The following is an 11,938-nucleotide window of genomic DNA, read 5'->3' on the forward strand; positions in this document are numbered from 1 at the left end:
GAAATATGTTTAAGTAAAGAAAAATTAAAATTTGTTCGCACAAAACTTTTTAATTATCAACAATTAAGAAATCTTATTTTTTAAATATTTTTTCACGAGCTTTTTTTAGTTTAAGCATCAAAATAATCAAACTGAAGTTGCAATTTTGATCTTAGACAACCAATTTTTAACTTTCTATCATGCTGCGATGTTTGGGAGAAATTTTGCCGATCGTGAGGAGGAATTTTAACAAATGTCTCAATTTTGTTGAGAAGAGTCGGATAATGTTTTACCGTTGATGTTAAACTTTAACCATGGTTGCCCAAAAATACATTTTCCCTAAACTCCGTAGTGTGTTTCCTTGTAGCAAATATTATTTATGGCTAAAAGAAAATCAAGTAACCTAATGATGACTTGAAAATTTTTAATTAAAAGCTCTACCAATCAATTAAGTTACAAAAATCGATACAAAAATGTTTGACCCTCAAAATATAGAGAAAATTTTATATAAACTCGTTAACCTCAATTTTGCTTCATGCAAAAAGTAGTTTTTAGTAATTATTTAACTTAGGATCATATATTAAATTTTTCTCTTGAATTTAAGGAATTTTAAAGAATTAAAAATTGAAATTTAATTAAATTTAATTAAAAGTAAATTAAAAATTATAAATGATAAAATTCCCCCTGGAAAATAAACAATAAAAAACTGATCTTTTTAATTTTTAAATCTCGTTATAACTATTCAGCCAATTTTATCATTAAATACCCAACACCGTGTTTGAACTTTTTCAGCGTTAATCCCGGCGTTTCTCGAATTATCATGGTTTATCTTTTCTGAATCAAAATCCAGATTTTCCTCATGGTATTTAATGGAGAAATAGTGCATAAAAAATTTCAGTATTGCCTAAGACTCAACGCTTTTACGGTTTTAGATATATATTTTTCATTGCGTTTATTTTTTTTAAAAGTGTTTTACATTCGTATTTCTTATTATCATGAAAAAGAATTTGACGCATTAATATGCCATTAATTTATTGTAATAACATGAAATAATATATTTGAATTTCAGACCGTATTTGAACTAAAATAACAGCAGGCCTTAAAAATAAGCTTTTTTTTCTAAAGCCTATTCATTTCTCAAAATATTTTAATAAAGAACGAAATAACTTACTATTTACTTAATAATGTTTTAACCCCAAATTATAAAACAGAATTAAATTATTTAAAAAGATTTTCAAAATGATATAATTATATTTACAAGGATTGCACAGATATAAAGTAGACGTGCTAGATAGCATCAGAAACTCAAAAGTGATAGCAGCACCAGTATTGAGGTATTAAAGCAAGCAAAGTAGAGAGCACCACAGACTGAATGAAACTGAATAACCAGTTCACGCAAGAGCAATTACGTGAATGTAAAATCATGTAAACATGCGTCAAGAACGGAAAAAACAGGAAAGAACTATTTTTAGTGAAATAACACAGTTTTTTTGACTCAGACAAAGTGTTAGACAAGAGTTATGAGTCGAAACCCCTTCAATTGCTACCAATCATTGCATCACCACCAGCAATGGATTCATTGGAGTTCGTGGTTTTTGCTTACTTTAGGGCTTGGCAGATTTGATATTCATATAAACTATAACGAAAAACTTTTGCACCCTTTTTTCATATCAGTTTATCCTAGACAGGCTTCATTATAAACAACAACCATTAAGCGATAATTATCCAACCATAACTCTAACCTTCTGCCATCACAAGCTTTAAAACCGATCTTTGTTTCGCTCTGAAAGCATTAAACTCAACCAGACTTTACTTTCACTTTAAATGCTGTCAAGTGAACTGATTAGTAACTTATTAGCAATGTGTGATTCACTCTTTTTACTTTAGTCTATCAACCATTGTCTTAGTTTTTATTTCTGATAATATCACGTGTGCTCTTCTTTTAATTAATTTTCAGTTGTGAACCTTGCTATTTATAATATAATGGTTTAATTATTTTTTAAGCATTTCAAACAATAAAATTTCTTTTTATTTTATTTTATTTGAAATTAGAAAATGTAGCTGTTTGAAAGACCTAATCTGTGTCTCAATTTAGAATTTGTTTAAGCGAAAATTAATAATGCAATTGAAACTAACGAAAAAATATTTAAAAGAATTCACGTTTATCTTATTCTTAAATCTGTTATTTCTTTAAATTACAATTTTGAGACTGAAATATTTATATAAGAAAGAAAATTCAAATAAAATGCTCTGAATATGGTTTAGAAAGAAAACTTCTTTCAAACTATTTCGTAAAGCGATTCGTAGTGTGAATATTTTTAAATTTCGGAACAATGAAACCAACGCTAAAACTAGAATTACCCGTTTTGCACTTCATTTAAACTGAAAATGGACTTTCCCTTCTATATGCAAATAAGTATGGTAATTATTTCTTCAAGTTTCAGTATTCTTCTGAATCTCTCATATAAATTCAATTTTATGGATCTTGTGTTATTTAACTACATTTATAAATTATTTTATTTCTTCAGAAGCAATTTATAATTTTTTTTCTATGAAACTTTTGCACTCGTTATTGCGGAAAAGTTTCGCTTAAAATAAAACACTCAATTACGAAATGTACAGCATGCAAAATGAAAAATGGAACATCTGAATGTAACTTTTAAACTAATGATAGCATTTTCGTGTATTAAACTGCAACTTTAATGGTTTAAAGGGCTAACTTTAAATATGGCATTTAAATTTTTGAACAGGCTATTTTAAGTTACGAAATCAGATTTGAAACCGTACTTTCTCTGCGTAAACATTTTCTAAAGTTTCGGTTTCTTTTGGACCCTCAAAATCAAAGGGTAGCCGCAATCTGAAAAATTTAGTTTCAATAATTTTGTCAAAAGAGTAGTTAAAAGTTTTGACCTAGGAATTTCCTTTCTTGCATATTTTTCTGTGTCTTAAAAACATTTTCAGGAAATTAAAATGTTTTTCCACATAACTATAAAATTCTACTATACAAAATTACTAATTATTTGTAATTTTTGATACTTAGTTTTAAACCTGTCAGAAATTCTAAATAGTATGAAGTGCAAATATTAACAACTCTTTCAATCTTGCAAGTTTTAAATAACAACCAAAAGACCTCGAACGAGATCATTCCAATAGTTTCTACAACACAAAGGAACAGATAGACAAGAGAGATAAATTACAACCAGGTATGAAACGGGATACGAACTCGGTATCTCCCTGCTAGGAAGCCAACTCCTTGACCACCATACAGGCCGGCTGGCATGCATTGTCGCATTATTTTCGATTACTAGTCTTCTTCCTCACTAGTCTTCATATTAAAAAAAAGTCTTCATATCTTCAGAAAAAAAAACTCTAAGGTATTTACCAGATTTATTATAAAATGAATTTTTTAAAATATATAAGTGTCTTGAAGTTGTTTAACATATTGGAAATTGGTTAAATATAAAAAGAAATTTGACTATTAGTTCTGGACAGTTTATTTCCTGGGATTGCCCTTTGTTAAAAATTTAGTGAACATAAAGCGTTTGACAAATTTTTATACTGCACAGAATAATTCTGAATCATAAGTTTTTTAATAGCAGAACTCTAAGACAACAGACTATTAATTGCCTCAATAAAATATTCTTTTGTCAAAAATGCTTCAAATTTGAAATGAAGATTTCCCTCGTCTTCTGTGTTAAGTCCAAATTCACAAGCTTACAGACTTGAATATTCATTGCCGCAAGCCCAAGACAATTTGGCTAATCAATGCAGGTTATTAAAAATGATAAAAATGATACGAATATCATTGATAAAATTATAAATGTATATTAAAAAATTGCCAAATAAAATTTAGGCCACATTTTTTTTTTATGACTTACTTCTTTAAATTTACACATGGATAGCATTTCAATTTTAAGCGATTCTTTGTTTCCTCCAAACTCTTTTCCATTTCATTTTGTTTATTTTTCGCGCTTCGTATTTTTTAAAGGGGGGTTTGTACCTATAGTACCTAAAAACGTTTTAAAGGATCGTATTAAAATGAAGCTGAATAAATGTAAGATATTTTTTTCTCACTGAGAATGTGAACTTTTCTAGAATAACTCACTTGATTTTAGATAGAATTGCTCTCACGTTTATTGCTTTTCTTTAAAAAGGAGCTTTGGAATCTTCGGAAGGCCTTAGTTTGGATGTTCGAAATTTGGATATTTGTTTTTCGATTTGAAATAGGTTAAGGTTTTTTTCTTTTATTTCTTAGGTTCTTTAAAATTATTTCAGAAATGTATGACTTTGATAGCTTATAAGAAACGGATCAGGCACGCATACATGAGTCGATGGGTTTAAAAACCACATTATATTTGCACAACAATCAATCTATTAAGCATTATATTAAACACGGAAAACAAATTCTGAAAAAATTGCCGCATTGATGGTATTGATATTGATACTAAAAAAACCCAGCATGATTCTGGTTAATAGAGCCAAAAGACACGGTATTTAAACCATTTATTTTGGTAATTTTTCCTTTCATATTGTAACTGTTTACCGTAAATTCTTGGTTCTAAAAATTATTGTTCTTATTATCACATGCTTAGTAAAAAATGCAAAACCGAAACGTAAATTTTACCGACAAAATGTTTTTATGTCATGCCCAAAGGTATCATGATAAAATTATAAAATTTTGACATATATAATAAAATTATATATAATAAAATTATATATAATAAAATTATATATATAAAATTATTATTATATATAATAAAATTTTGACATTTAACTAATATTTTATTGCTAATTTTACCAAAATACGGTGTATTTCGGTAAAAAATTACGGAGATTTTTGGTGTTCCTATAGAACCAGAAACACCGTACATTTTACAATATTTTGGTAGTTTAAACCACTCTTATTCTTTAATGTACAATTGATAAGCATTGTATTTAAGTTAAGTGCAGGAAAAAATAAAATGAAGTCAATTCAGAGATATAAACTTTAAATGGATATTTGAGAAAAGATATGAATGTTTAAAAGAAAAATATATGCAACAAGACATTTTATAGATCTGGCATATGGTGTGGAGTGATTCCACTGTTTTGCCTCCCATGAGTAGCATGAAGTGAACATATTTGCCAGAAAAAGTTTAAATTGTACCTGAGCTTGAAATGTCTTTAGTACCAAATGTGGGTAGAAGAGAACTGTAATTATAAGCCTGTAATAAAATCATTCATTACAAAACCTGTATGAAATTATAATTTCTGATTTTCCTTTTGATGTGAAATTGCCGTTCTAATTACCTTTTTTTATTTTTTGCTTGAAATCTGCATGATCAGAAAAAAATGATTAGTTGGAAGAAGAGAGTTTATTTTTTTAGACTGTACTTATATAATCAAATTAAAAAATAATTTAACGTAACTCAAGCTAAAATTACAAAGAAAAAGAGAAAAAATATGTGTTTTTAAAGAGAGAAAGAATTATTAATCAATAAAATGTTTTTAAAAAATTTTAAGAAGTAAAATTTAAAAATAAAAGTAAAAAAGCCGGTAAAGAAAATAAGGAAAAGAAATAATTTCGTCATCAGCACACACTATTATATCAGCAAAAAAAAGTGCTCTCTAACATTGTACTAACAAAGCCAAAGCATAATATATCAATACAATAGTGTGAGGAGCACCAAAAAAATTTAAAAGAATATTTTTTTTTCTTTTTGCTTAATATGTTTTCTTTCTATTTCAATTTTTTTAGTGCTCCTCACACGATTGTATTCACATGTTTTGCTTTGGATATATAAATACAATATCAGAGTGCGCTCTTTTTTGCGGATATAATCGTGTAAGCTGACAAAGAGATTAAATCTTTTCCTTAGTTTCTTCCAACTTTAAAATTTTTTTTCAAATTTTAAATTTTTTTTAAATTTTGAACTATTTCATTTATTAATTTTTATCCTTTGCATTTTAATTTATTTTATGGTTTTATGTACTTGCAGCATATGCGCAGTAATTCAAACTTATTATTTTTTTTAATTTTCTTCGTCAATATCTCTTTCCTTTATACTCTTTTATAATACTCTATTCTCTTTCTTTATTATCGCTTATTTTTTTGTCCTTTTATTGTGCATATATATANAAAGGGGGAAAAAAGGATACAATTTTTTAAAAGAAATCCGGAAAATAAAACATATAATCTTTTCATCAGCCCACACGATTATATCCGCAAAAAAGAGTACTTTCTGATATTGTATCAATATAGCCAAAGCAAAATATATCAATACAATAGTGTGAGGAGCACTCAAAATTTTTTTTACAAAAATTACAACTAATAAAATAGAACACAAAAAGTAAAAATAACACGAAAAAACAGGAAATAAAATAAAAATAAAAAGCAGAATAAAATAGAAAACATAATCTGTAAAGCGAGTAGCGAATTCAAACGTACTTGCATGAACGGGAAAATTTTCAAGAATGATTTAAAAAATATTATCGTAACAAGATTGCCAGATTGCAAACTATGAAAACAAAGCGTAAGGAATTGAGCGTAACTAGAGGAGTTTTGTTTTACAGTGCCGTTCTTACTGCATTGCTGAAGTGCGTTTGATTTGTTAGTTACCAAGGATGGGCCGGAAAATCGATGTGCGCAAGGTAATATTATACTGGATAATTTAAAGAAGTTGACCATAAATAATTTTGGAAAATAAATATTTATTTAAGAAAAAAATATAAAATAGTAGAGAGAAACATGATTTGCCTGTTTTGCACATAATTTTAGCCACGAATTTGCCCGAAATGGATTTACACATGGAAAAATTATATAAATTAGTAACGAAAACTTTTTAGTAAATAATTTTAGGCACGGAATTGCCCAAAGTGGATCTGCACATGGAAAAATTGTGTAAATTAACAAAGAAATTTATTAGTAAATAATTTTACCCACGGATTTGTCCGAAAATGGATTTGCACATGGAAAAATTATATAAATTAACAAAGAAAAAAATTTTAGTAGATAATTTTAGCCACGGATTTACCCGAAATGGATTTGCACATGGGAAAATTTTATAAATTAACAAAGAAAATTTTCAGTAAATATATCTACAAAAATATACGATTAATTAACTAAACCTGGCACCATTTTCTCTAACTACTTAAATAAGATTATTAACTATATTACTAAAGAAGGTTTCTCTTGGGTAATCACTAATAATCAACCGATTTTAGATTTCATTAAACATAATAAAATTAATTCTATTGCGACTTTTGATTTCCAGGATCTTTTCAATAGCATTCCATCATAACATATAANTAGTTTATTTATATTAAAATTAAAATCATTTCTTTTATCGTATAAATCAACAAAGCAGATATTTTTTTCTTTTATAATACCCAAATCCAAAAAATTGAAATTAATATTATCATCATGATTACGAGGCAAGATTAATTCCTCGTGGTAAATATCATTTAATAAAATAGTATAATCCTGAAAATTAAAGATAATTAAGTCATCAATATAGCTAATAACAAATTTAATACTAAGAGTATAAGTTTTTTCATAATAATGTAAAAATAAGTTAGTTAGAGAGATGAGTAATTAGATCCTTGTGGTGTTCCATCATTTTGAAGAAAAATATCCCTTCCATTGAAAAGATAATTATTAAAAAGACGAAAATTAATCAGAATTTCCCAATAATCAAAATCGCAACAAAGGATATTTTTAAAATCATAGTAATAATTCAAAAAGACATCTTTTAGTTTAGAAAGGGGAATGCTATTAAAAAGATTCTGCAAATCAAAAGTCGCAATAGAATTAATTTTATTATGTTTAATGAATTCTAAAATCTGTTGATTATTAGTGATAATCCAAGAGAAATCTTCTTTGGAAATATTGCTAATAATTTTATTTAAGTAGTTAGAGAAAATGGTGCCATGTTTAGTTAGATAAGTATTAGATCCACATGTGATAGTTCTAAATTTTGCAGGAATTTTAGGAAATTTAGGACTGACAATTAAGTAAGGAAATTGTATATTGCTAACTTTAATTTTTAATCTCTTATATAAATCTAAAATTTTTTTAATGACAATATTATTACTGAAATTACTAAGTTTAAAGTTTTTACTATTTTTTAATTCCGTATTTAAAAGTTCAGCATAGAATTTTTAACAGAAGATAGCATAATTTTTGTTAGCTTTGTCTATGGGAGTAATTACGAAATCTTTTTTAAGTTGCCTAATTGATTGAACAATGTTAGAAAATTTTGTTGGATTGTTACTGCATTTAAATTATCCTTATTATTGATATCCTTATTNCCTAAAGACATAAATTTTTTAATATTATCGTTGTCAATAATATCTAAATCCCCTGTAATAACGTGTTTATGGAAGTTATCAAAAAAAGGAGTATCTTTAAAATCATCACAATTACATACATAGTTGAAATTATCTGTAGCTATATTCCTATAATTACAGATTAAATTTTTTAGACTCTTAGTGTATCATACGATAAAACTAAGCATGACACGGTATAATAGTGCTTTCTAATATTGTATTAATAAAGCCAAAGGACAAAAAAGAGAAACCGATTCGTAAACAAAATTTTATGAAATAAAAATATCATAAAAAGTCAGGATAGATTCTACGTAAAACACAAATAAGAACATTTATTTATCAAAAAAGGACAAAGGATTCCATATAGTTACGAATTACTTACAAAAATGATTTAAAAGTATTTTCATAGCTAAGTTGCCAGATTACAATATATAAAATGAAAGCGTAAATAGAGGGTAGTCAGGTTGAAATTTTTTCTTTCTTCTCAATTTTGTTTAATTAAACCATTCCATACTGCTCGTGCCAATTTGTCATGAAAAGTTTTTTTTTGAACAGCTAATAAAATAAGACGGCTTAAAATTAATTGCTTGAATTTTCGAGACTTTGCAAGTGAGGGCGTAATATTATTCTTTTAAATAAAATTTTCATTTAATTAAATTTTTTTTGTATTTTTACCAAAGTATTGTTCAGTTCAATTTGAACAAAAGCTTTTTTTTCTAATTTTCCATAAAAAAAAATTTGTTATTTTGTTATTAATTCCATGGGAAATAAGAAAAATGAATTTTTTAAAGCATTAAAAAAGTTTACTCAAGGTCAAAGGAAGTGGTACCTCGATCAATTCACAGGTTGCAGCTCGATTAAGTTACCACAATTAGGTTAAAAAAAATGATATTAGTTAAACTGAATTTATTTCTAAGCATAAAACTCATTCTAAATTTCCTTCAGATCTTTCGTACATTATAGAGCATCACTAGCCCATTAAAAATGTCATAATCAAATCAAAGTTGAGCTTACTTTTGACAGAGTACACCCATTGTTTAAAATTTGCCTCTTAGCTAATGTTGTGAATCACGTGCCCATATTTGAGCACTTAAAAACTATTCTTAGATAAATAAAAAAAAATCCCAACTGGAGAATTGATCAAACTCGACAAAAAATAAAAAGTATTGTCAGAACAATTTTCAGAAAATGTTTGACCAAGAAATTCAAAGTTTTAATTTTGCTATGAAACACGTATATTTTTGGTCTAAACTCTTCGAGTTCTTTTCGTATCTAATAAAAATTTGTGATTAACATTTTATTGGTTTGCACCATATTATTTAAATGACTCTTTTTACTTAATCTTTGAAGTAATTATAAAATAAATTTTAGATCACAAATTAACTGCTTGTATGCCCAATCATGATTTAACCGTTTTTTATTCACTTTGAGTATTCTTTCTACCATGCTGTAAAAAATTCCGGATCAACTTAGCATAAAAACTTGCCAATCAGTAGTGTGCTTGGGATTTTAGCGGCCCTGGGCATTTAAACATGTTTAGTAAAATAATTTTTTGTTCAACAAAGTATATATTAAACAATGGATTTCTTTTATTTCAATCAGTTTCTTTTATTATTTTCGCTTTCAACAAATATCAAAACTTTGAAAAAAATGTATAAATACTTAATAATATTTAACGATAATACTGCAATTCTTAATACCACTTATAATAAAAAGATTAATATTATCATTTAATTATTGTAAACTAATTATTGAATAAATGAACGTTATTATTTTTTTCCCATCAAGTTTAAAACATTAATGAGTGAACCAACTTGTTGAATGAAAAATATATGAATTTAGGTCAGGAAATATTTCTGAAAAATAAATTATTCTTGGCTGAACAACTCTTTCTTCTTTATTTACAAGTAGATATCCTATGTACATATTAAATAAGTTTTGAAATTATTAAGTATTGAAATAAATGTGTATAAAATAAAAATTTGTATAATTGAAATATATTTATTGATAATAAAACAATAAATTACTTTACATACTACAATAAGCATATTAAAATATGAAAATGATATGAAATGAACAATGGAAAATTATAATTTAAAAGTTACATTCTTATCTACATTTAAGCTCTAAATAATATTTCTTAATTTATTAAGTTTTTCCCCGATCCCATGAATAAAACATTTATTTTCAACATTTGATATCAATGGTTAATTATCAAAACCTTAAGTATAATACATGCATTAGCTAATGGAGTGTAGTATAAATAATATTTTAAGATAAATCTATGAATTAAAAAAATCACGTGATTCAAATCAATTATATTTTTAAGTAAATATTTTTAAATTATATAATTTATTTTTCTTGACGTTTTCCGCTGCAGTTCTTAGAGATTGTACTCCACTCAAGTTCGGCAATAGTTGAAATTTTGAATATAATTAATTTCTATGACAAAAAAGTTGGACAAAAAGTTCTGTGCTGCTATTTTAAAAATTACACTTCTGAAATGAGAAAAAATAACTGAAATGAAATTACAAATTTCGAACCATTAATTATAATTACACGTATGAATTATGCATCAAAGGAATAGTAAAAATATTTCCAAGATTTAACAAATATAAAGAAAACTTTTAACTACTTGTAACTATTTGTAAACTAAAACTATCAATCAGAATCGAATTTTTTGGGACCCTAAATTTTATCTGCCCTGGACGGTCGCCTAGTTAACCAACCTCAAAGCACAGCCCTGATGCTAATACTTTTTACCATAAATTTTATTTTATCGTCAAATTTTATGAAACGAAAGTTCTGATGTACCTTAGTATTTTACAGTAAATATATTGTAAATTTACTTAATCACTGTAACTAAATCGATATTTCAATAAAAATTGCGATTTAAAACTTTACGGTAAAAATAGATTCTACAGTAAAATAAATTTTATGGATGTCAGACTCAGGGTGTCAGTACTTTTTATCGTAATTTGATCCGGAATTTTCACTGTGCACATCCTTATTTAATAAACATCAAAATATATTTTTATTCTTCATATTTTTACAATATATTTACTCTAAACATATCAAATATATGTTTGATATCCTTTTTAACTTCAATGTTCAAATGAATGTATGTCCTTTATTCATAAGTAATTATGAATTTTTGCTAAGAAAACTATTTATTCCATTAAAAATGCAAACACTATAAAATTATTCGACATTATTTAAGAAAAGCAATTTTTTAAAAGGGATATGAAAAAAAAAATATTGTGTTGGCGTCTAATTCCCGCCATTTCCATTAGGTTTTTTGGGGGGCTGGAGTAGCCTGGCTGATAGGGCGCTTTACCCCTGTGCGAGAGGTTGTGAGTTCGATCCTTGCCGCAGAAGAATCCCCGTGTACAAAATGGTGACTGATACATGATAAATCTGTCGAGGTCACAAAGTCCACCAAGTTGCCAAAGCAAATCAATACTTGTGGGATTACTGGATGGGAGATATATCGTGCTCTGGTTCAGATCAAAATTACGATCTGCGGATGGATGGATAGTGTGTGAATGTGTTTTCCCTGTAAAACGGGCTGTGACGTATTCATGTTATCTCCAGATCATCCTCTGGCATGTTTCCCACACCGTCGCCAATAGCCCATTGTGCAGCTTTAATG

The sequence above is a fragment of the Parasteatoda tepidariorum genome, chromosome X1, assembly GCF_043381705.1.
Source record: "Parasteatoda tepidariorum isolate YZ-2023 chromosome X1, CAS_Ptep_4.0, whole genome shotgun sequence".
Classification (NCBI taxonomy): domain Eukaryota; kingdom Metazoa; phylum Arthropoda; class Arachnida; order Araneae; family Theridiidae; genus Parasteatoda; species Parasteatoda tepidariorum.